The sequence below is a fragment of the Papaver somniferum genome, unplaced genomic scaffold (assembly GCF_003573695.1).
Source record: "Papaver somniferum cultivar HN1 unplaced genomic scaffold, ASM357369v1 unplaced-scaffold_18, whole genome shotgun sequence".
Taxonomy (NCBI): Eukaryota; Viridiplantae; Streptophyta; class Magnoliopsida; order Ranunculales; family Papaveraceae; genus Papaver; species Papaver somniferum.
In genome coordinates this window covers 3,376,003-3,403,828 of record NW_020627707.1, presented here as the reverse complement: position 1 = coordinate 3,403,828, position 27,826 = coordinate 3,376,003, and the positions used below count along the sequence as shown (strand labels likewise).

The 27,826-nt window shown below is 36.6% G+C and overlaps 1 pseudogene; it reads right to left on the bottom strand.

Annotated features, from left to right (window-relative positions):
* Window positions 1–24,531: 24,531 nt before the first annotated feature.
* Window positions 24,532–24,631, bottom strand: LOC113338144 (annotated as a pseudogene).
* Window positions 24,632–27,826: the final 3,195 nt, after the last annotated feature.

The window sequence follows — 27,826 nt, the reverse complement described above, 5'->3', positions numbered from 1 at the left end:
ATGATACAGATCAAATATTATCTTGACATTTTGGCATCATTTTTCTTATGAAACCTAAACGTTTATGAATTTAAAGCTAGTTTTTTAATGAAGTGTTCCTCTTATAAATATGGATTCATGACAGATCCCAAGCCAGGAACGATCCCAGGACCAACAAAGTTCAAAGCTAGTTATATACTTTTGATAGGTTTGTTATCTTCAGGTTTCCACAAAAATCGAGATGTACACGGTTTCAAGTGGAATGTTCAATATATGTCCACATAGTGATTTGAATATGTACTGAATTCTTATATCTCAAAGTTCAAGTATTTTCCTTAAATACTCAAGGCAAGATCCTGAAACCGAAATTCAAATATTTTCTGTATATTAAAAAATATATGCTTAGTTATGCTAGCTAATATTAGTTGTCAACTAAGAGTCATTTCGGTTTATAAGTTGGTACACATTTGGTATTTGTTAATTTAGGAAATAATATTCATTGCATACCTTTGGGAATTTTCGGAATTGGAAATACATTGTTTCCCACTCAAGCCTTGGTCATAGCACTACAAATAATTGAGCTTTTATCCTTACAAACTCATCTCTAACATACATCCTAACCGTTTGTGTTGGAAGCCAACTTGTTGATAAAGTAGAATAATATAATTAGGTGAAATCTTTTGTATTGCCTTCGTTTAAATTCTTCTTTGGGATCAATAATCTCTTAGCATTACAGTTGGTGGGAAACTAAATGGTATTGTTATTTTAGTTTTCGATTAATTGATTTTGTTAGCTAACAATATAGTCCTTATGTTCTGATATAAGGCCACTCATGTTTGTTCAAGGATTGACTATTGCAAATCTCGTAGTTCAAGATCCATAGATAGAATATTTGATCATCCAACGTTAACAAACTCTGTTGTGTGTATGTTGATCATTAGTAGGAATCAAGTTGTTTGTGTAGGGGTTACTTTGAAGAATGAAGATTGAAGATTTGAAGACTTTCTTTTTCCAGTTTCTGATTTTTGTGATACTTTGTGCACACTTGATTCTCTGACATCCAAATAAGAAGTTATTTCGACAAACTTTAAGACGTGTTCTAAAGATCCAACTAACTGTCTAGTTGCTTCTCCTTGTAGAGTTGCTTGGATAGAGCTTCTTCACTGAGACAAATTATTTATATACTCTTTGTATTAGTTTGATCTTTGACCAAAACAATGTAAATTATTAAAAGGAAGATCCTTCATACCGTACTTTATTTCTGATCATTTCCGGATTCGGGAGATGGATAAGTAAGTTGGTTGCTATTTTTTTTTATTCCTTTGGTGTTTCGGGTTACAATCTAAAGGAGTGGAGTGCGGAAGTTTTCACAGCGGGTGAGGCGACTCAACATAGTGGACTCTGTCTTGGGATTCACGTGCATAGTCCTAATTGGTCGTAGGCGCAGGGATACTGAAGGAACTGAGGTAGTTTACTCAGTCTCAACTATACGAAGGCATGGTAGTCCGTTTGTATAACAGGTTAATTCTCAGAGTATCCAAAACTGGACTAGATCCCTGAGTTTTTCTGCCAGACAGTTTTCCTCGTCAACAAAACTGTTGTGTTTGCGTGCTTTTACTATTTCCATATTAAAGTTATTTTAAGTGTAAAAGCGTTATACCTAGACTCGTATGCTTGAAGGCCATTGGATTAAAAAGATTTGTAGCGTACTCGGTACCCTCGTCTTATGGAAGTACTTCCGGAAGAAAGTTACTTCTAAAGTTTAACTTCTACTCAATTAGGAAAAGAGTTAACTTCCCCACAATAGCATGGTACCAACAATTAATGGAAAAAAATTGTAAATTATTAATATAATCTCATGACTTATGTAAAACAAATGTTCTCCATGTATATGCATTTAGTATGCTGGAAGTAGATCTTTTATTTGTATTTGGTTTTATGTAAGGACGTGCCTTACAAATTAGCACCACAAATAACTCAAAATCGGTAAGGATAGAGATTGGATTGGGAAGAACAGAATTTGAGAGAGAAAAGATAATTTTACTGATTAATTTTCATGATAAGTTCTACGAACAAACAAGGGAATATAAAGGATAATGTTTGGTGTGCACGTGTGCTACTCACACACACTCTAATAATCCTACTTAGCAGCTAATAATAATGATTAATTAACTACTAATTAAACTAAACAAACTACTAGAACCCCATAATCCAGGTGGCCCTTAACTGAACTTGGAAGCCCAAAGTAGGTTTCTGACAAATCCCACTCCTTCAAATTATCCTTGTCCTCAAGGATATGAACTGAGCTCGACCCATGAAGAGCATACTTGTTGTCGACTTGCAGCTTTATCTCGAATGCAATAGGAATTGTGAACTTCACAACTTCGATACCCAGGTCCATGAAAAGATGGAAACCATTCATCTGAAAACAGCAGGCATCAAGCGTGGTTGTAGCATAAATGAGCACGTTCGTGTTAGCTTCTTCACAATGAACTTGTATGTCAAGATGTAGTCTTAGACCTTCTTGTTCCCCGAACACAAAAACTGTCACCTGCGACTCCTTTCTTGGGAAGATAACTTCTTCTTTGTTGGCCTTCAGTTGCTTGTAGCCCTTCGTAACAAAACGTTGGTTTTGAGCAAACTGATATGGTTGCTTTCCAAGAATCAATCCAGAATCTATACATACAAAATTAAACATTCGAAAAATTCCATAAAAGACTGCTGTCTTAATCGCTTCTTGGTATAACAAGCCAATTTCATGTTGACCCCAATCAGTTGAACTGATGAGGAATTTGGCTTCAAAGTCGACTTCTCATATTCACTCTTGTAGGGAAGAGACAAAACTCCGACAAGGAAGCATCCTACCAGGCCAATGTGTGAGATGGATAAATTCATTTCTTCCCTTGGATCAGCTGTACGAGAGTGCTGGTTTGTGCTGACATGTAGAGAAGTAACTAGTGTGGTATATAATTCACGCAAAAACCTTCTAAGAAGTATGTAGCCTCTAATGTGTAGTAAGTTAGTTAGGAAGCCATGTAATGTAGTCACAAGAATTATTCTTACCTCTTCAAAACGGTGCATAATAGCCCTGGTGATGTGACATCTAACTGAATCGGGAGTTGAAATTACATTGTCTGTCGAGAACCCTTGCAAGGACCTGAAATCCACCCTCCACAGCTGGCTGAAGTTTTTATGACTGACCCAAGAGTCACTTTCCATTTCTCCACTGAACCAGATACTTGAGGATAAGAAGATTGATCTTATCCTTTCCATAGCCGAGAAGGCACTTGTAATATTATGTACATACTCAGTTGGTCCAACCCTCTTCTGTACCAAGCTTGTACCAAGTATGTCGTTACAATTAACTCCATTACCTTCTATAAGACTGTATATTTGAGTCACCATGACTGTTAACTTCGGAACTGTAACTTCCAGGTGAGTGCAAGAATAATCAACTCCCTTAAACATTTCTTCCCGCAACGAATTGATTCTACTATCCTCACCATTAACCACCATAAACATCTTCTTGATTCCCACTACTCCTACAATGACTTCCTTCCAGCCCGAACACCAAGGATTATTGCTACAAGCCATATAACTAGGTACTCTAGGTTGCAACTCAGTGACAACCCATTCATAACTACCGCTCTTTCCCATACTCCATAAATAAAAATAAAACAATTGGTATTCCGGCCATATAATATAAACATATATTACCGTCTTTGTGAGAATTACCCGATGAAGCATGGTTGAATATTTATCCATTCCCAGAATGTGAAGTATCTCTTTGTGCTCATGCTTATTCACACTAATCCTCAGCAACTCATCGTACACAACTTCTATAGCATCCGAGAATCCTTGTTTGTGTTGCAGGGAAATAACATTCTCTCTTCTGCTCGAATTCACCATTACACCCCCAGGCATTTTAAATACAGCCCATCTCAGTTTCGCAACAACCATGAATTTTGCTGTCTCGGCAGCAGATGGGTAAAAATTTTCATGACAACTTCTAGAAATCTTCACAAAAGCTGTAGCTGTATACGCTACACCACTACCTGGAACCATTTGGATCAATCCGTAATCAGTTCCTAACCACCTTCCTCGATCGAACACTCTTCCAGCATAATCTAAGCCACAATACGGACATTCTTCACTACTCCAACTCCTCGCATTGCTGGACTCACTTTCATTTGTTACCTGAAGAATCACTCTACCCCAGTGAACACCAACTCTAACATTCTTAGAAACATTCAAGTGCTCAAATAACACATCCACAGGGTACCCAACTTCTAAATTTGGCTCATAATCAGATTTGCCATCACAAGTATCCAGGGAATTCAACCCATTAAGAACAATAGAAATAAAAATAAATATACCCAAACTGAGACGAGAACTACTTGTATTGTGACAATAATATCTAATATAATAACTGTCTTCACCTTTAATCAACACAAATACAACTGGATTCTCAAAACTTGAATCCAGTTTGTATCCCTTGAATGATCTGAATAGGTAAGATGTACATTGATTAAGGTTACCAACTGTGATAAACTTCGAATCTCAAATTGCTGAAGTTCATCATTACTTTGAAATTCCACCACAATTTTAGTATCAGGAATGATAGCTTACCTTCTTCTGTCACATGAAGTCCAAAAATAGAGCAAATAACACTATCTTACTGTGTCATTTCCTCAAACAGCTTGCTGGGAGTACACTTTTCTCTAACTTTAACAAACTCAAACACCTTCGAACACTCAAATAACAAATACAAATGGTACCCAAGTTCAGATTTCTGCTCAATAACAAAATCATCAGTGTATAAATCCAGTAAATTAGACCAATTAAATACTCTTCCTCTATCAAATAATAACCGAGTATACTGAGCACTAGACATAGCATTACCCATACAAGTAATCTGAGCTAGGTGAGTAATGAAATACAACCTGATAGAACTAATGGAGTTAAGAGAAAATTGATTAAGGTTATCTTCATCAATAATCTTCTGATCCTCAAACTGACGAAATTCATCATTATAATCCAGATTTAACATATCACATCCATTTACTTCTTGAGCTGCAATTCTTTTACTTTTAAAATTCACCACAAATTCAGCTCCATGGATGAAGGGGTTACCTTCTTGGTAAGCTAGAAACCTTGAATCTCGTTTCTGAATTTCACCTACATCACCAGCTCTGTCGACTATAAAAGGAATTAATCTGATCACATCGCTGGATGAATCTTCTTTTTCTTCATCGAACAAAAACGACGAATTAATCAATTCCAAATAGAGAGATGCATCTCCTACTTCTGATGAATTTGAAGGGGTTTGACTAAAATCAGTTACTACTTCCTCTATGACGATGTCCTCCTCCCTCTCCATAGTTTCCAGATCCCCAATTTCTGGTAGTGATTCCAACTTCTTCTCAGCGATGGAAATGAGAATATCCGTTTGTAGAAGATTGAAATCTCTATATGGAGAGTTCCTATCCAAGAGTAGATTAATAGACTTCATTCTCAGATGAAATAATTCGTAGTATACTGCCTTTCTAGCTTCATATTGAGTTTGTTCTAAGATATCAAACCTACTGGTTGATTCTACAGTTTCTTGTCGACTCTTCATGGTAAGGTCACTCAGGAAAGAGTGCTTTGATACCAATTGTAAGGACCTGCCTTACAAATTAGCACAGAAACAACTCAAAATTTCTAAGGTTAGAGATTGGATTGGGAAGAACAGAATTTGAGAGAGAAAAGATAATTTTACTGATTAATTTTCACGATAAGTTCTACAAACAAACAAGGGAATACAAAGGATAATGTTTGGTGTGCACGTGTGCTACTCACACACACACTCTAATAATCCTACTTAGCAGCTAATAATAATGATTAATTAACTATTAATTAAACTAAACAAACTACTAGCACCCCATAATCCAGGTGGCCCTTAACTGAACTTGGCAGCCCAAAGCAGGGTCCTGACATTTTATTTCTTGTTTTCTGTGTTCAGTTTTAGAAGTTTATATAGTTGACTCATTGAGCACGTACTCGTATTCCTTGTTTTTCAGTATCCACTTCTTGCCTACTTTGTCATGATGGGTAATCTGGAAGCCCGATTTTGTTTTTCAATTTTTGATAACTAGTTTTATCCTCTGCGCTATCTACGCTGTTTGCCGCATACGCTCTACTATTCTTCCACATACATGGTACCTATATATTCTTACTCTCAAATGCCAGTTTTAAGTGAGAGAATTCACCCTGTATATTAAAGAGAAGGGGTACTAGACAGGTCATTGTGGGAGGAAAATGCTAATGTTCAAAGTCTAGTAGGACGCTTAGAGTGTTGGCTTGATCACCATTACCATTTGACACATCCGTATGTGCTCGAGAGTGATGCCGCCCTCACTCTGCCGAGAGCTGGAGAATTTGGGAATTATCTTCCACGTAGGTATGGATTTGGAGGTGTTATTAGGGCATCTATTGGGTTTCCAATAACTAGGATAGCTTTTAGGGGAAATAAGAGTGCGAGAATTTTGCCTTGTAATATAAAGAAGAATGTGTAAATACATATTTGTCAAATATGGACCATGCACAAAACTTAGTTCACGAGTTTTTTTTTCTCATTAGACATGCCATTAATATCCCAGATACGACAGAACTTGAAAGAGCCACAAAAGCTTCATTCTTAATAGTGGTTGCTGATTTCTGTTACTGTTTTGGTTGTCTTACTGGTGCTAATCAGGTATGTAAAAACATTCATTAATTGTTGAATAAAGATCTTAATGTAGAGAAAAGTCCATTAATGTGGATCAAAGTTTCAAGCAGGCGGCTGAAATTGAACGCAGAAAGAAATTAGATACTGTGTGGGGGACATTGATATTTGGAATGATTATAAGAGACACTAACTCCATCCTACTTGGGAGCGACGGGCGTGGTGTTTCTCATGCTACTGGCAGAATGCCAAATGATACAAGTCAGAAAATGTATCAAGCCAAATACCATGTGATGGCAGGCGCAGGTCATCATATATTCAACAGGGTGTTGCATCAACAGTTGGCTAAGGTAAATTCTTTATCTTTTAAACACGATAAGTAAATTATATTGGCCTTTTCATATTAGAAGCCCATGTAATTTTATAGGCCATATACTCTCTCCGTTCCACTTTAGATGATGTTCTTGGAGTCTTCACATAGATTGAGAAATGGAGAGAGATATGAAGATTTTCCATCTATACCTTTAAGAAAAATATTCAAACATTAATTGTTATTAGTGCATTCAAAAAAAATTATAGTTCCAAAACAAAATGTTATGATGTTATTGGTTATTTTATGTAAAAATATGAAAACCTTCAAGTATTGTGGAACAAGAAAGCAACTCTAAAACATTATCTAAAATGGAATGGAGGGAGTATAACATTGATCTAACCATGTTGTACTTCAACTATTTTTGGCAGCTGACAAATGAAAATCAGAGGAGGTTCCTAGCTAAAGAACTAGCTAAAATATGTGTTGTCTTAATGGACTATTACGACCAGTTTATATAGAAAATATTCTAGGAAGGAATCCTCAGTCTGACATATCAACGACATTAACTTCTCATATCATTTTAACTCTATATGATGTTTCTGGTGAAGTGAATATATTCCAAAACTCATGACCGTCGATCTTAGTCTTATAAAAAATAAACTACTTGTACTGCAATATTGTCTAGTACTTGTTGCTACATAAAAGACATGTATTTTTGGTATCCTTCAGTGATGGGAAGTTAATTATCCAAATAGTACTTGTGTATATTTGTGATATATATATTAAAGATGTTAAAACAATGAAAGTCAAACACCACAACATTAAAAAAAATTACATACCAACAAGATAGTATATATATCTATGAATAATATAACTGGGTTTAATCATAAAAATAAGAAATACATATATTTCTTGGTTCTTAAACATGTGTTTTAATTCGTATATAAAGATTTGTTGTTCTTCCACTATAAAACTATAAAAATAAATAAAGTTGTTTCGCTGAAAAAAAGTGATTAACACCTTGGAAGTTACGAGGAAAACATTAAAAATATATCTCATGTATTATACATCAAACTTATTTTTAATAATGATTACGATTTTGAATACGAAAATAAAAAAAACTTCCACATTTGAATCTATGTTTGAAAAATTTAAGGTTTTTGAAAAGACTAACAAATCTAAACAACTTAAATTCATTATTGTAAACTTGTGCATATTATATATTACCTCTGTCCCACTGTTAAGTGACCTAAAAATTTAGTTATACACTAGGTCACTTAATAGTGGGATGGAGGGAGTATATCGTTTTTATTCCCTTTAATCAAAATTTTGATAAAAATAACAAAATTTCTTGTGATTTTCCTTGTCCTAGAAATTGGAATTATTAGGATGCCGCATATGTTAATGTGTGGAATTCAAAAATATTGTTCATGCATTTGACAGTTTGAATATCACGTTTGTTATGTTATTTTATTCTTTTAGAATGTGAGAGTTTTGAATCTTGATGTCGATTATAAAATTGTTTATGATGTTATTGTCGATTATAAAATTGTCGAATATAAAATTATCGATTATAAGATTGTTTAAGATCTGTATGATGAAATAAGTCTCCCATGGGTGACTTGGAGGAACCCTGACGACCCCCATATGGTGTATATTGATGAACTTCATTCGATGTGGACAAGTTTGCGTGCAGTTGGAAGTGCTCTAACGGTAGTACCCCGGGAGAGGATATGTCTGGCAGATTTCTGTATGCGACTAGCTCCCACCGATGGTCGTTGGTACATCATTCCTGACATCATTAGCTATACCACGGGAAGGTTTTTTAGCTGGATGGATGTTGTTGGGAAGCCATATATCTGGTAACCTCGTATAACATATTAGGAGGTATAGAAACACTGAACACTTTCAGTTTCCAGATCTCATAAATTAACTCAACTCCAAAGTTGAAAAAACCATCTTTATCCAAGTTGGGATTTAGCAAGGGATCTAAATACTCACTCTCTAAAGTTGGAGTATATTGATTTTGGTCGTGTGAGCAGTGAAGATGATATTAACATCATTGTGATTCTTGATTCTCGTAGACAACTCAAGGTGAAAATCAGATATCCTATCGGACCTAGATGTCATTCAAGTTTGATTAGCTAACTTATCAATTAGAAACTCCTTTGAGCATATTCAATGTCACTATTTCAAATTTTTTTAATGGACTCCCGTTTTATATCAGTAACATATATTATCCACGCACGAAAAACATGATTTTTTTTTGTGAAGAACTAAGTAACATAAAGGCAAAGATAGATATTTGGTGTATTGTGGGGGATTTTAACACCAGATTAAATGACAGTGAAAGAAATTGTGCAGAGCCTATATTTTTTTTTTCTTCAAAGAATTTTTTTATTCAGCTAAGTATGATCATACATAATAGAGTTTAACAGGAAAGAAGGAGGCTCCCCTTCCTAACTATTACACACACCCTCTTTGCGAGCATGTTTAGCTAGATTATCCGCACATTTATTAGCCAATCTATTTATGTGCTTGCAAGAGAAAGATGCAAATGAATTTGACAGAAAACTAATGTCCTCTATTAAGCCACGCAGCTCCCATGAGATATCAGTTCCTTTTCTTGGATAACTTGAATGAGACTTTGATAGTCTGATTCTGTAACAATGTCCTTGAATCCTACCTGTAGCGCCCATTTCAGTCCCTCTAAGACAGCTAAGATTTCCAAATGATCCGCGCCTAACGCTCCATTAAAGCTGATGCATATTGAGGCTAGATGTGTACCTGCAAATTACGAAAAATTAGTCCAAAACCTCCAGTTTTTGTTATGTCGCAAAAAGAAGTGTCAGTATTCAGTTTTATTTGGTTTCTATCAGGTGGAATCCATTTAGGTAGCCCATTATTCATCACAGATGCGGTGTTTTTTTTGCTGAGCATAGGTTGCATTAAGAAGGAATCTGTCAATTGCTTGCTACCGTTGCTGAGGAGTTTGAGCTTTATTTTCGAAGACAAAACATCTCTCCTTCCATAAAAACCAGGAGATTGTAGCCATTTTGGATATAGTGGAGCTATGACCCTCTACAAACCAAGAAGCAATCTAATCCTTAGGAGTATTCCACTGAGCATCGACTATTTTATATCCTTCACTAAACCACACATCCCTTGCATAGGGACATTCAACTAGTATATGCATTGTAGTCTCAGTGGCACACTTGCATCTACCACATATAACTTCATCTTGAGTCATTCTTCTACTCAGTCTTTATTTGGACGGAACAATATCCTTCACACGCTTCCAGATAAAAATTTGCACTCTTGAAATAACATTTATGCTCCAGATCTTCCTCAAAATATTATTATGGGGAGGTTTATAGAGTGCTTGACCATTATGATGCTTCAGGTTGTAGAGAGCATAGTAGGCTGTCTTGACAATAAAATTCCCGTTCTTTGTAAAATTCCAACATAGACTATCTTCACTGTTAGAGGAATCCTCACTCTCAAGATATGTTGAACAGTAGCGGGATCAAAAAAATTGTTAATCAACTGAACTTTCCAACTTTTAGTGTCCTCAGACATATTTGAACGAATAAGTATTGCTTGCAGAGTTTGAGGGAGACGGAGGATGTTCTTGATGCAGAATCCATTTGTCGTGCCATATTAGACTTTTTTTACCATTACCAACTGACCAGCAGCTAAATCTTTTGACGAAATCGAACTCAAAGCTAACACTCTTCCAAGACCAAGTAGATTCCGCTTTTTTAAGGGCATGAAGAGGATGAGACTTTTTGAAGTATTTGGCTTTGAGAGAACTTACTAACATGTTATCCTTTGTAGTAAAGATTCTCCATGCTTCTTTTGCCAGTAAAGCGTGGTTAACAATGAATATCTCTAAAATTTAGGCCACCATCATCAACTGACTTACACATACCTGTAAAAGAAGTAAGAAAAAGACATTTCTTTTCTGATTTGTTCCACCAGAACCTCAGTTGAATCGAGTTCATCTTCTTTATAGTTTCTTCTGGAAGCTTAAAAGAGCTCATCTGATGAAGATGAATGGTACTAAGAACGTTTCTTACCATTACACTCCTGCCAGCTTGTGATTGAGTTGTTCCTCTCCATTTCGTTAGTCTTCTTTCCATATTTCCTATGAGGTTGTTAAATTCTTCTTTCTGTTGAGAAAGAGAGGAATGCCTAGGTACTTTCCGTTAGGATCCATCTTCTTAACATTGAGAAGGCTTGTAATAGTAGAAGCAACAGACGAACTGATATTCTTGCTGAAACTTATACTAGATTTTTGATAATCCGGTAACTGGCCTGAACTTGAACTGAAGTCTCCAGAATACTTTGAAGGCTGCTTATGTTGTCGAAATTTGCCTTAACAAAAATCATGCAATCGTCTGCAAACAGTAAATGTGAAATAGGGGGTGCTCTGCGTGCAATCTTGATACCACTAATTTTGTTACTGATTTTTGTGCAGAGCCTATGATGTGTCCAAATTAGGCGGAGCTTGACTGAATTTATTGAATTAGTAACTACACCTGGTCAAACAAGAGAAATAAGAATCCATAATAAAGTAGATTCGATATTTTTCAATTTACTGAAGTATTCTACGAGAAACTTTAATTTTGACATCAACAATTTCTACTTCGTCAACACTTGTGTGTTAATAGTATCCATGATCACAAGCCTCTCAGATTCACAGAAAATGTTGTACGTGAAGGTAAACATCTTTCTTATTTACACAAATTTTTCTTTCAGTTGTGTAATTGATAATAATATAAGATTCATAATTGTATTGACAGATGAACTGTAACTGGCGTTCATATCAACCCTGCACAATAGACATCAAACTATGGTTTCATTCGCACAATAAGAAGAGGTTTGATTGGCTTCAACATAATTTTCGTATACTTTATGTATTCATAAATTCCAATGTTTTTTTTTTGGGTACTGAATCATAATACAAATATTCGATACTACGGATATGATAGCCTATTTTACGTGGGTGGTATCTTAAAAATTTCAGGTGTATATATATATATATTGTACCAATAGGACTACTAAACCCAGTGAGAACTCAACTCCTTTAGTCTCTTTCTTTTTCTTCTTCTTCAACCATGTTGTCATCTTTGCGCCGGGAAGTTACGACAACATCTCAACTAAGAAACTTCAATAGAGGTAACTCAACAACATCCTTTTTTCCTGTTTTTTTTTTGTACTCCAAACCATCTCTTTATCTTATTAGGTTTAGATTGATTTCGTCCTCTGTTAGTTCTTCCAAAATCACAACTCTTCTCCTTCTTCTTTGTTTGCAGTGAATTACTTAATCAATAAATGTGGATTATCACGAAGATTTCTTTGCTTTTAAAAAAATCTATTTTAAAACTTCGTCAAGACTAGATTCTGTCCTCACCCTACTGTAAAAATACAGATTTACTAAACCTCACTTCCAAAACCATTTTCAAATTCCCCTCAATACTCTTATATAATCCTTAGAAAAATCTAAGACCCAAATTTGATTATTTTAAATCTGAATGTGGCTGAGAAGAAGGAGAAGCAGAATAAGATCCGCATTTGTCGGAATTATCCAAAAAATATCTGATAACGGATAACCTTAACGAAGCGGAACCGACTAAATTTTTTTGGAGTTGAAGTTATCGGGTATCCGATAAAAGTTATCGAGACGGAACCGGCTGAGCCAATATCCATTTTGATAAGTTCCATTGAAATCCCTAAGTACATGTACTAATCGATTGTGGAAACTAGCTATAATACATCAATATAATATAGGTTAACTCAGTTGAAACCAACAAAATCCATACAAGATAATACTAAATTACCAAGAGAATATTAAGGGACTTACTTGGACCGAATTCAGTCTAGTGCGTAGGAGTTTTTTTTTTTTTACTTAAAAGGCATATAACATCACAATCTTATGTAAAAAATAAAAAAAAGTTTTGAGTTGTAATCAGAGTTCCCATCCAAGCTTGAATTCAACTAAGAATAACCCATCAACGACCTTATAAAAATAAGAAATCAAATATTTGCCATATTTTAGACTCAAAAGAATGATGTTTTTGGATAATAAGGATGCATTCAAGTTCCACTTAGTAGTTGGAGAAGATTTGCATGATGCTAGAAGATGCCCAAAAAATTGTAAGAAGTAACAAATAATTCCTCATATATCTTTATTATATATAATTTTCTCGAAATATATACAGAAACTAATTTTTTTTTTCTTAAATAAGAAAGGGAAAATCTTCATTAATGGATTACTGAGATACATCTAATTTTTCTCATTTGAGATATGATAGCCACAATGGTATGTCCTCATATAAAAAACAGAGTTTTCACTAGACTTTGCATCATTTGCCAAAACATGCACAACCTCATTGGTTTCTCTTGGGATATAATAATATTCCCACTTATTAAAACATTTAAGTAAATCTAAACAATCATAAATAATACTATTTGTTGTCCATGTCGCGGATCCAATCTTGACGTTAATCGCATTCTCCACATAGAGACAACCCTCTTCTAGCTAGAGATTCTGAACTTGATGCTCAACTCCCTTCCAATGCAGCAAACGCTTCTATCTTTTCAGCATCTTAAGCTACTGCTGGTATACATCATGCTACTCTCGCTTTTACCGTGTAGTTGCAGGAAATCCTGCACTACACCCCTCATATGATTTCATTAACATTTAACTCATTTTAGATTAACAATCTTAATTTTATTGATCAATCGTTGAACAATCTTACAAGAAAAGATAAGGAATCAAGAATAACCACTGCTCTAGATTTTCTCTCTCCTATTTACTTGCTTCTCACCCCGAAAAAGATCTCTCCCTTTCCTTTACAACTGAACGACTATTTATAGGGAAGTACATAGTGGATGACAACTAATCTGTCCTTTATTTTCGGATATGGCTTGCGACATTCTCGCAACATTACAAATGTTAATCTCGCAAACTCTCTTATTTTCGTAGAACCATCATATTATTCTCATGATTTTAGCTGACATCGTTTATTATGTCATTTCTGAAATTGTTCTGCGACGCTGTTGTGTTGTGTCGTTGATAATTTCGCTGAGGCATTATTGTTACGAGATTCTGATCCTACATCTTGCCTCTTCTCATATCTTCTCTGCGAAGTAGAGAACGATGTGAGAAACGCCGCAACTATCCATCTCTTCATATTCTGCATTTATCACACGTATCATTTTTTCCATTTATTTCTTGACACGTCTTCTGTAACCGCTGCTTTTCAACCGCTCACGTCTTTTCTCCTTAATGGTGTTTATTTCTTCGAGTAAAAAAAATCTTCTTTATATACTCTTCTTACTCTTCTTCCATTTTCTTTTTACTTTCTCTTCTCTTTTTATTCTCTCATCTCTGCAACTCTATTGTTCTTCCGTAAGTTCTGCTACTGTAATTCTTCCCTCTTCAATCTTCTTACTTTTTATTCATATATGCCTCCAAGTGGCCACAAACATGAGAAAAACTTAAAAGATGTCCAAAAAGATCTTGCTGAGAAAGGTTTCACACTTTCTACCATTCCTGGTGAAAGTGCCAAGTCAATTTTTTCTATCAAACTTTTCTATGATCAACATTGTGATGATCAATCAATCATAATTTCGCTAGGTCAAATTCTTGCAGGTCTCCCCATTCCTCTTTATGACCCTGATGTTCCTTTATTTTATGAGATTCTCGCTCATCCAAATTTCGCGCGAGCTATCTTTCAATTAAGTGGAGATTGCATCCGTCTAATGTTGGAGTCGCTAACCGTGGTGCTGGTGAAGGATCTCTCTACTCTAAAGAACTTAGAGATCCTAAATTCGCAGACTTGGAGATAATCGCCGATAAATACACAGTAGCGAGTTTCTTTGAGAATTATGAATTGATCTCCATGAAGAAGGAGAATACTCACTGGGGCGTTCGCTTGAAAAGGAAAGATAATATTGATGAAGCTAAAATACTCATGCAAGACATTGATTGGCATTCCGGTAAGAACACAACTCCTCTCCAATCCAAAGATGATAAATGGTGTGTTTTTTCCTTAATGCTAAAAGGACCTTACATTGCTGGGTCAAATGTTCTTCCTGAGAATCTCGCTACTTATCAACCTTGGGTATTCTCTTGGCCCGAGAAGGAGAAAGAGGTATGTTTCTTCCATTTTTGCTCACTTTACATTTCTTTATTTGTCTTTATTCTTTTGTTCGCGGACTCTTGCGACATTCTACATATCCAGAAAATGAAAGATAACTATCATAGGACTAGGAAGGCTAGTACCTTGTTAGCTCTTCGCTCATACACAGATGAGGCAAGAAATATTCTCTTATGATTTTAAACAATATACTGTTGCTTCTATTTCTTATTTCTATCTGTGTGTGAAGATTATTGCTGAAATAGAAGAACCTGCCAATGTTGCGAGGACTGGTGATAAAGGCAAAGGTGCTCTTCGCAGAGAAAAACCAACTGCTCCTCATTCAAAGAAGAGAAAAACTCGTTCTTCCTCTCCTTCAAATATTCTGTCTCAAGAAAACTCCGAGAGTGATGAGGATGATGAGGATAATGATGACCTTGCTGCAAATGAAGATTCTCTATCTGAATCTTCTATGGCTAAGCTCTCTGGCCTCTTTTCTGATTCTTGGCAAGGAATGGGAGATAATCACTTCGCTAATACCTGCAAAGCTCTCGCTACAATTTGCGATGTTCCTTTAATGGATGATGATAATTCTCTTCGCGGAGTTTCTAGATCAGTTACTCCCAACTTCCTGCATTCTCTTAATAGTCTGGTATGATTTCGTCTTTTTACTTCTTCAGTACTGTAACTCAAAATCTCTTTCTATTTTAATACTTTTTACATTTTCTCGCAGGTTGGAAAAGCTTCTTCCGCTGTTTCCTCAGATCTGGAGAGGAGACGCGAAATTCTTGAAAAGAAAAATTTTCAATTTCGTGCAAAGAATTAGGAACTGGAAATTGAAGTCAAAGTCTTCGCGAGAAGAAAAACAACTAGAAATTGATTCTTCTTCGTACAAGAATAAAATCTCTAGTCTTCAGCAAGCTAATAATCAACTCTATGGTATGTTATTTTCTCCTTTCCCTTCATTCATTCATCCTGTTGTTTTATCTTATTTGATTGATCCTTTTTGCAGACATTTATGGTCTTTCTGATGAAGCTACCATTCTTCGTTCATTTCCTAATGCCTTGGATAATGATACCCTTCTTGAGCGTCTTAATAAATCTTTAAATAGTTTCTCAAATGATAAAATTTCATCTCTTTCTCTGAATGAACTGAGATCCAAATTTCGCCTCTTAGAGATTGACCATAGATCTAGTTTAGGCTTAGCCAACCGATTTAAGCTCTCTTTCTTAATTCTAAAGAGAAAATCAATGAGCTAAGAACCAAAATTAGCGGTCTCATAGATGATAAGGATCGCATCTCTGATCAAGGTGCTAAGGCTTTGGCGAAATTCCAAGAGACCCTTCTTGAAGTTCAACTTGAACGAGATGAAGCTAACCGCAAGAATCGAGCTCTGCGAAAGAGAAAACCAAATTCGTTCTCGTCTCTTATAAATAGAGGATGAATTCGCTTGGGCTGCGAAAATCTTAGACGATGCCAGAAAAGATTTAGGTGTAAATGTTAGTCTCCAAGTTGAGCATACACCTTGATTAGAGATATGATTTCTGACAGAGAAGGTTATTAACTGTTCTTCTTCACTAATCTTTTGTTTCTTATGAATTTTCATCAAGTTATTAATTGATTGCCTTTTGCTCGCAGATTCTGAAAGTAGATATCGCGAAAGAATTGAGGAACTTGAAGCTGAAAAAGAGGAACTCGCAAAGAATCTTTCTTCTCGCAACGACAAGTATTCTAGATTAAAGAATCAAATCAAGATCACTGTTGCGAACTTTAAGAATGATGCTATGCATTTTCGCAATCAAACTATTCAAATGGTTTGTGATGACCATAGTATTCCTCATTCTGATTATCCTTGTCTCTTGGAGGAGATCCCAAAGAACATTCCTATGACTATTTCTGATAGCGAAGCTGATGATGAAGAATCTGATGGTGATGATGAAGTTCTGATGCAGACGAAGAAGGGAACAAGTCTGATGAAGATGATGAAGGATCAACTAAGAAGTAGTCTTTGTTTCTTTCTTTGATCTTCTGTAATACTTGTACATTTATTCCTCTTTCTGTATATTTGCGAATTCTTTTGGTTCCCATATTCCTTAATATATGAGTTTCTTTCATTTTGACCTGCATTCATTAAAACAATTCTTCCTTGCAATACAGTTAATCAATATAATCATTAATTTTTAATTTTTGTAAATCTATCATATGGAGACAAATAACATTTTCTAATTTCATTCATTCCCATACTTGCCTCTGTTATTTGTATCCAAATGAGAGATTTTGCAGATTTTTCTTATTTTGTGCCTCAACTTCGCAGTTGTTTATGTATAATTTCGCAATCTATGCGAAGTGAATTTTGATTCTTTTCAAAATCCTCCTGTGTGGTCTTATTTTGCCTTCCTATTAAAGGTCTTATTATGCCACCTCTTGTCATTGCGACAAAATCGCAGGACGTTCTTGCACTTTCATGCAAAAACCCATTGATCTTGCCTTAACTTTTTCTTTTGTATTATGGCCTCTTCAGGAATGTTGCGACAATATGACAGGCCTAAATATTCTTGCGAAAATAAAGCCCCATGACATTGCCGTCTTGCGACGAAATCGCAGGACGTCTTCGCACTTTCATGCGAAAACCCATTGATCTCGTCTTATCTTTTTCTTTGTATTATTGCCTCTTCAGGATTGTGCACAAATATGACAAGCCTTAATACCCTTGCGAGTAAAAAGCCTCATGACATTTGCGTCTTAAGACACTTATCAGCTCCCTAATGGAGGGTGCCGCCCTTATCTTCCCCCTGGTTGCCCCTTCAAGGAGGCGTACTTCTACCATACAAGGTTAGCTCCTCCCATCCGGTCTTAACAACAACCAGTTGTTTTCGCAGCCTCTTATCCCTTTTACCTATAGGGTTTATGGTTACGAGACTGCACCCTAAGTGGGGTTTTCTTCGGGCCGAGTGCAGTATAAGCCAAGACTTGTCAAGAATGGCAAGGTACGCTCAACGCCCCTGGCACTCTTGACTCAACCGTGTACCTCGGCGCCTTGATCAGATTCTGCACTCCTTGGGAGAGTCCTTATTACCTTAGTCGCCCAACCTAAGTCATATGCTTAAGCTGAGAATCCAAGGTGCCTCTCCCGGATGGGCTTTATTGACCCCAAATCTCCATGACTCAGGTTCCGGTGGCGGTGTAGCCTTTCCCTGAGCCATGCAACAGGTACCCCCTTATATGACGTACTTTAGGTCTTACATTTCCTCTTGCGAAATTGTATTCGCGAACTAGGGTGTACGCCATAAAGGTTCCCCTTTCTCTTTTGTCATTGTTCTCTGATTGTCTTTGTAGAATTCATTATCTCTGCGAGATTCTCGCACATCATCATATCGTATTTGCATTTCGCAATCTCAATTTTGTCATTCAATAAAATGTATTTTTGAGAATTTTATTTATTGCGAGAGTGTCGCAACAATAATCATTCATACATCTTATTTTATTACCTTTGCATCTCTGCTTCTTTGTTATTTTCTGCTACTGCTTCCTTGGTAGTGGTATGTTCCATTTTTTATTCTGAGCTAGCATTAGTTTCGCAACATCTCTTCTTCTTTTTTCGATTGCATCCACCATCAACCTCTCACTTCTTTGTGTCTCTTTGATTTTGTGTCGCCAATTTCCTTCTTGTTTGCTCTTCCTTCGCAGGATTCTACCTCAGTTTCGTAACACCTCTTTCCTTCAACCCAATCTCCCTTTATGATTCCTACACCGCTGGGGTGAGGGAATTTGATGCACTGGTGGAAAGTTGAAGCTACACCTAGAATCCCATGTAGCCAAGGTCGACCAATTAATGCATTGTAGGGTGATTCTACATCAACGACACAGAATAGGATTTCAGAAGATATTCCCTTCAATGGAATTCGCATAGTAACCTCCCCTTTAGGCTTGTTGGCAGTACCATTAAAACCATATATCTTATATGTTGATGGTATAAGATCATCTCTTCCTCCCATAGTTTTATAAGTATGATAAAATAAGATGTTCACAGAGCTTCCAGTATCGATTAGAATCCTATTAATTGCCCATGAATCTTCAGCTTCATCATCCTCATCTTCTTTCGGTTTTGGATTAATTTCTAATTTTACTACCAATGGATTATCATGTACCTCTTCACCTTCGGGGATTTCTTCTGCGGTAAAAGAAATAATCTGTTTCTGCCATTCCTCTAGTGGCGAGATTTTCGCAATATTCATAATTTCTCTTCCATCATTATCTCTTGCGAACACTCTACTCAAAACATTGTCATGAAAATCTTCAATTGTCTTGTATGAATGTACGATAGAGTGACAGAATAGATTCTTTGCTTTTGCACCAACTTCTATGAAGAATGTTTCCTTCTTTTTCATCGTGTTTACTTTGTGATGCTCTGGTGGTGGTGGCAATGGTTGAGATTGTGGGTGCCCTACCAAAAAGTGGTTTAGTTTTCCTTGATCTATCATTCTCAGAATAATTCTTTTTACATTTCTGCAATCATTTGTAGTATGTCCATGAAAATGATGATAAGAACAAAACTCATGACTTCTGTGGTTTGGAGGTGGTTCCGTTCCCATGTTCCATGGTGTTGGTATATTCTCCATCAAAATTATAGCTTCCCATATTTTCTCCACACTTGCATTTAGAGGTGGCATCTTGATTTCTTCCCATACTACCTTGTGACCTCCTTGTCCTCTATTATAGTTTTGTCTTTGACCTCCATAAGTTTCTTGTGGTGATCGAGTCTTTGAATCTTGTTATTTCCACCACGATTGTAGAAATTTCTTTCTTTTCATACTCCTCTTGATCTCGGCTTCCCATAGCCACCAGTTTCTGTTGATTGTTACCCGTCACCTTTCTTGTTGTACTTGCGAAGTGTTCGCCACTGTGTTTATTAGTTTGGGTAATAAGCTTGCATTCGCTGTTTGTGAACTGGTGTTCGCAACTGGGTATGATTCCATTTCATTTTGCCTTTCCTCTAGAAATATATCTTCTTGAAGTTCTCGCAATTCAGTCATTGTGATCGTATTCTTGACTCTGAAAATTTGGATATACAATAGGTTGGTTGCAAACATAGCATTGATAAATGATAAGATAAGATATCTCTCATCACACGGCCAGCCATTTCGCTACACATAGTCCTCCATCTTTTAGTTAGGTGCTTCAAACTTTCGCCAATCCTTTGTTTTAATCCAAACACTTCAATACCAGGTCGCGAAGAATTATTACTTATATATGCCCCCAGGAATGTAGTCTGCAAATGATTGAAGGATGTTATTGTATTCTTTGGTAGACCTTCGAACCATTTTAACGCCTCCCCTGTTAAGCTGGATGCAAAATACTTGCATAATACGGCATCATGATTTTCCCATTGCAACATGCACCTCATAGGCTTTAATGTGTTGAATTGCACAAGTTGTTCCATCAAAAATGCTGGTTAATGCGGGAAATTGCATTTCGGAGGTATTCCTCCTAGTTGTACTTCCCTTGTAAATGGAGTTTTCGCAGCTCTTCTATAGCTTCATCTAATTGTCTTCTGCCTACTTCTCCTCTATTATTTAGCATTCCTCTCATTTCTTCTAATTCTTTCAAGATTTGTTTATTTACACCTGAATTTTGATCCATTGGTCTTTTTAATTTCGCCTCCCTCTTCTGCGTTCATGTCTTTCTTCTCTCGCGAAATTTTGCATTTCTTCATTATCCTCATCTCGTCTTCTTCTGCGATCTTCTTCATCTCTATCTTGATTCGCATATGATGATGTCTTCATTTTTCCCTTATGATTTTGTTCATTTTTATTAATTCCATTTGCTGTCTTTCAACCATCCTCTATACTCTATCATACTCTTCATTGATGTTACCGTTATTCCGGTTTTGTGTACACCTTCTTTCTCGATTGTCGTGATTGTTCTGACGAATTGTCTCCTGAAGCTCTTGTTCTTCCATTTCCGCTCTCAATCTTTCACGTTCGCAAATTAAACGTGCTTGTTCAACATAATGTCTTTCAATTTATTCTTCAAGCGTTTGTTGATTTCTTCGAGTTTCTCTCTCACATATAATTCTCCTTCCTTCCTATCGATTCCCTTCGCCATCTTGATCATTTCGTCCCTGAAGTTGTCCATTCTCTTGATTTCTACCATTTTTCCTGTCATCAAAAGTTTCATTTTGTGGAACGTAACGATCATCAGTCCTTTCTCTATTTTCGCGATGTTCTTCATCAGGATTTGTGATAGACGCATTTATGTGTCTATTTTCATCTCTATTGTGTATATTGTTAGTACCCATTTTTGTACTTATTTCGGTATTTTATCTCTTTGTAGGTGTTTTTGGAGAAATAAGCTTTTGCGGCGAAATTGGCTCGAAAAGTTGTTAAAGGCACCTGGGAGGACATTTGCTATTCCGACTCTCGATTTTGGATAAGGGGTAACCTAATTACTAAGGGGTGACCTATTTCCAGGCATGTGCTAAAGGGACACCGGAACTGGATAGGGGGACACCCTTCTTCTTCACGTTTGAAAACAAGTTTTGGCGGGAAAAGAAGCTTCACGTCTGCAGAATTTGGACGTGAAGCTTTGGGCAGTTTTCAAGGAGATTAAACACTGTAAATTGGTTGGGCTTAACTTGATATGAACTAACAAGTTCATTAGAAGCAATTGGATCGATTGAATTAGGCTGGAATGGCCGGAAAAGGGAAGTAGAGTAAATAAGGAAATATGCCCTGTTTGGTTCGTTTTTGGATATTCAGAGAGATTAAAGGCAAGAAATTGGTTCAAAAGGGTTATATTATATCTAAGGAAGAGTTTGATATAAGTGGGAGAGTTCAGAAACGCATCAAACAATTTTTGGAAGGAATTATTGCTGAAACTGTCAAGGGAGAAAAGAGGAGATTTCGAAGCAATTTGGGAAAGATTCAATCGCCCTTTGGTGTATAAATATGTTTCTTAGTGTCCCAAGAAGGGTGACGAAGAGTTTGGAGTAGTTTAGAGCACCACAGAGCTGAGAAGATCGAGTTGCAGGAAGTTACGTATTTCTGCTGCTGCTGAAGAACAAACGTTGCAAGGAAGACATCGTCTCAAATTCGCAACATCACTTCTCTGTAACAGATGAACTGTCTGTCACCTTTTCTTTCACTGTAACAATTTAACAGCGCCTTTGCAACAGTAATTTCTGTTGCAAGTTTTCTGTTTTATTGTTTCACCTCTTGTAAACACTTTTTGAGCTATAAACATATATGTTGAGCAAGTGATTAATATGAGGAGCTAAACCCCTTAGCCGAGGCAACGAAGGAAGCCATTGTTCCATTAAAAGTGGTAAATTCTATTTAATTATTTATTGCAATTATTTTACATGATTATTTGCATAGAGTGGTTATAGAAAATTGATTTTTATTGAGTAGTTGTGAATCGTTTTGATGGAGCATGCTTGGTTCTAAAACTTTTGATGTTTCATGCTTTGTGATTACAACTATTACTTCAAAAATCTATTAGAAGCAAAATATTAGATCACTTTAAAAGAAAGAATTGCATGAATATTGATTAGAATTTATCACTTAATTGGTTAATGGTGGAATCTAGGGTCTCGATATTTTCTTATTATCTTTGAAACAACTTTATTTAATTTTCGAAAATCCTTCACAAGTTCGAGTTGAACGAATCTTATTACCACTTTTTCTACAACAATTAAAATCACATCAATTTTTGGAGCCGCCGATGCGGATTTGCTTTTAGGGTTTTTAGACTTAGTTTTTTTTTTTTTTTTTAGGTTTTTATTATTTTTGTTCTTTTTTACGTTTTTGGGTATTTGTCTTTTGTCTACATGTTTTGGATCGTAAAGCGAATTCAGCCAAGGAGTTTGGTGATTTCGTAAAGACTGGAACTTAAAGCATAAAGACTTGGAGCAAAAGATTAAAACGAAAAGAACGGAAAAGAAGACAATTTATTTTTAGATATTTTTATTTTTTTGATTTTTTAGGGTTTGTTTATTTTTCTTTATTAAAAAAATAATAAAAAAGAGAGAGAGAACTGTATTAGGGTTTGCTACTTTTGTAATTTTTTCTTTTCTTTTTGGACACTTGGACATTGGACTTTGGACATTATTATTTTTAAACCCTAAGGAAGGGTTGGTTTAAATACAAACTGTGTGCAGGGAAGGACGGTGATTACGATATCACCTCGGCCCCTCGGGTTCGTACATAACATAGGAGTTGTGGCCCGAGTCGACTTCAGCGGTTCTTCGCCCGTCTGGTACGGGAAGTAAGTTTTTCGAAACACCCGCGAATCCCCTGTCAGCGGGTTTACTGTATTCCTTAAGGTGAATATATGCTGAGGACTTGAATACGGTTGCTTTTAATTCCTAGTAAAGGGCAAGGACTGGCCATACAAGATAAGGGTTCGGATTTCATCACCGTTCTCTTCTTGCCCGCTTTAGGAACACGAAACCAAACGCGAACCTAAGCCTAAAATTTTGACTAGAACGAGCCCCATAGGGTAACGAGCTTAATAGGAAAGTCGTTCGAAGAATATTGGTTACTCTTTTGAGCATACTTCGAAGTTCTTGACGGTTTCTGTGAGTTGAATGCGTGACTGCGCCGCCTTGTAACCGGTGAGGCCTTGGGTATCAAAGCTCCACTGAGCTTCCCTCGCCTTGATTCAACTTACTTTGACTCGGATTGATTCCATAGGGGTTTTCTTAGATTGTAACGAGTTCCTTTTCGAAAGAATAGAAGCTGGTCTAGTGACAATCTAAGTGGAGCCATCATGCTTTTTGTTTGCTAGAAATTTAGGTTTGATTTGGTTGAGTCAGCCTTGTTTTGTGTTTGCGTAGAATGCCCTTCCTTATTCTGTTGCATGCCTGAACGTAAAAGAGACGCCCTAGGTAGATTTGTTAAAGAGAAACCTAGTAGTTCTAAGCGTCTTGATTACCTCAATTTAGAGAGTCCGATTCGTGAAGACTCCGTTTTTGAACGTCCGTTTGAAGAGAAAATCCCTGATAGTCCAATAACGCCAGAAATGGCAACTTTGAAAGCCTTGTTGAATCCTACTAGGACTACTCGTCCCTCGTGTATCAAGTTACCTGAAACTGAAGCAAATTATGAACTTAAGCCTGGAACCTTACAGTTGCTCCCAATCTTTTTAGGAAAATAAAATAAAAACCCCTATTTCCATGTTAGGGACTTTGAGGAAATTTGTAGTACTCTGAAAATTAGAAACCTTGATGATGATGCTTTAAAACTCAGGTTATTCCCCTTTTCCTTAAAAGATAAAGCCAAGTCGTGGCTGTATAGTTTGGCTTCCGAATCAATTGAAACCTATGAACAACTTACATCCGCCTTTTTGAACAAGTTTTTCCCTAGGCACAAAACCTCGTCTATTAGGACGCAAATCTGCACGTTTACACAACAGAAGGGAGAATCTTTGTATAGGTATTTGGAAAGGTTCAATGATTTATTAGCCCAATGTCCTCATCATGGTTTAGAAAAGGTTAGGTTAGTTCAGATCCTTTATGAGGGTTTAGATTATCCCACCACAACTACAGTAGAGTCCATGTGTACAGGTGGGTTTGAAAACCAAACAGTTGATAATGCGATGCCATACTTGCATGAAATCGCCGAAAATACCCAACAATGGGAAAGTAATAGGGTACCCAAAAAAACAATTCTTCTAGGCAGAGGAAACGTTAATAGGGTAGAAGAAAGCTACAAATCAGATGCCAAAATTGCTGCTATAGCAAAAAGGTTAGAAGCTTTAGAAGTGGGTCATACTAGTGATAGAATAGAGCCTTTTTGGGAAGGCAATACTGTTGAACAGCAAGCCAATGCTCTCTATAATAACACTAGGTTTGATAACCGTCATAATTTTGACCCATATTCAGAAACCTATAATCCTGGCTGGAGAAACCATCCCAAGATTTCGTGGTCTAAGGGCCAGAATCAAGGTCAGTCTAGTAACTCTCAAGCTCCCCCAGGTTTTGGCTATACTAAGAATCCTTCAGCCCCGACACAGTTTCAGAACCCTCCGGATAAGAAGATTATGAGTTTAGAAGAGTCTCTTGCTTTGTTAACTCGTAACACTATGCAGTTTCAGCAATCTGTTGCTCAAGGTATAGAAGAAAATAAGAGAATAGGTCAGGCTAACTCTCAGGCTATTTCCGAGTTGAAAACCCAGGTTAGTCATATAAATGAGTCTTTAAGAGAAAGAGGTAAGTTTCCTAGTCAAACTCAACCCAACCCTAGAGGATCTCATGAAGTAGGTGCACAACCATCAAATCAGTTGAATGCTATTAGAACCCTCAGGAGTGGTAGAGTAGTAGACAATCAGGTAAACATGCCCGATAGTGAACATACTGTAGTTCACCCCTCAGGATCTCATCCCTCAGGACCGCTAACTGAGGGGACTGATAAAATTTTCAATGATGCTGACTCGGTTCCTGAGAGGTCTGATCCTGTGCCTAGATCCCCATTTCCCCAGCTGTTAGCACCAACAAAGAAGGAATTGAACTTTAATGACATATTGGAGGTTTTTAAGCAAGTTACCATAAACCTTCCTTTATTAGATGCAATTAGGCAAATTCCTGCTTATGCCAAGTTCCTTAAGGATATGTGTACGCGAAAGAGAAAACTTAGCGTCCATAAGAAAGCCTTTTTAGCTAGTCATGTAAGTTCAATCATTCAGAACACTACCACTCCAAAGTACAAAGACCCAGGTTCCCCAACCATTGCTTGCACAATAGGTAAACACCGGGTAGAAAGAGCTTTACTTGAGTTAGGAGCCAGTGTGAACTTACTGCCGTACCATGTGTACTTACAGCTAGGTCTTGGTGAAATGAAACCTACTCAGATAACACTGCAGTTAGCTGATAGGTCTGTCAAAATTCCTCGAGGAGTTATCGAGGATGTTCTTATTGAGGTCGACAAGTTTATTTATCCTGTGTATTTCGTGGTCTTAGATACCCAACCTGTCCCTGACCCAGAGAACAAGATACCTGTGATTTTAGGTCGCCCATTTTTAGCTACGTCTAGTGCGATCATAAACTGTCGAAATGGTATTATGAATCTATCGTTTGGTAATATGACTATTGAGTTAAATATTTTTAATGTCAATAAGCTACATTCTGATCTAGATGACACGTGCATTGAAGAGGTGAACATGATAGGAACCTTAGTTCAGGAGTCATTACCAAATATCGCATCGGAAGATCCATTAGAGAGTTGTCTAGCCCACTTTAACATGGATTTCGACGAAGATGGCAACATTGAACAAGTGAATGCTGTGTTGGATTCTATTCCTATGTTGGATACTGATAAATGGAAAGCTAGGTTCGAACCATTACAAGCTTTTGAGTCTACCTTAATCCCTTGTTTAGAAGAGCCTCCTAAGTTGGACCCTAAATCTGCATTCTTAGGGCCATATAAGACTTTGCCTGTGATTATAGCATCCGATCAGGACAACATGCCAGAAATCGTGCTTCAAGACAATAAAGAAACTCTAGGGTTGACCATACAGGATATGAAACATATAAGTCCTACAGCTAGTATACCTCAAAAGAATTTAGAGGATGAACCACCCCATTATAATTCAGAGAAAGCAATTGACCTTTTTCAGGAACCTGATGGTCTAGAAGTTAGGAATATTGTGACTAGTCTATTTAGAGACACCCAAAATTCTAAGTTTGGGGGTAGTGTTCGTCAAATAGAAGTCCCTAACTTGGGACTCGAGCCTACTGCATATGAGGTATCACTTGAGTCTATTCAGACTCCTCAACCCGATCCTCCTGATACTATCCAGGAGGAAATCCAGCTATTAAAGTCCCGTTTTTCGGATGAATCTATTTTTCAAGACACTCATATGAAGCCCAATCCAGTTGTCTTGCAAGAAACTTTCAATGAGGTTGTGCTCCTTATGTTATTTTTTCTGATCCTGTGCAGTTGTTTCATATTAGTGGCAGTTTTATTTGGTTTTGATGACCCATAATTATTTCGACTACTGATATATGATTTGAAAGGTAACTAGCCATTTTATGAAACTTGATGTCTGGATGAAGACTTTAAACTTAGCACTTCTTGGGAGGTAACCCAATCTCATGCAACACGGTAATATCCTTCCTTAACTCTTTTGCTTCAAATAGTAACCGTTTCTCCTTGTTCATGCTTTTAATTTCATCTTTAGAACATTGAGGACAATGTTAGATTTAAGTTTGGGGGTATGGGAGAAACTTTTTAGTTGCAATAAATAAACTCCAGAGCCTAGAAGTTTATGCCTATTGAGGATTGCACTAACTAATCTAAGTGGATGGAAGCATTTTTGTTGTAGGAGTTGAGGAACCAATCTGATTCGATGGAAACATCTAGAAGAGTCTTTTCATAAAAGCACAGAGCTCAGGTGTTAGAAATAACATGATAGTTTCACCATATCTCATTGAGTCCTTTTCACTTCTATTTTTATTTTATTTTGTTTTTAAACTATGTTTCTCCAAGTGATAGGTGGGGCCCACGATCCAAGTTGTTACCAATGCTAGGGTGAATTAGAGTGACTGAGATACCATGCAAAAAAAAAAAAGAGTTGAAAAAAAAGAGAGATGAAAAAAAAAAGAGAAAATATTGAGACCAGACCATTTGACCAAAAGGAATAAATTCAATAAAGTCGACCACTGGTACCCTTGTATATGCCAG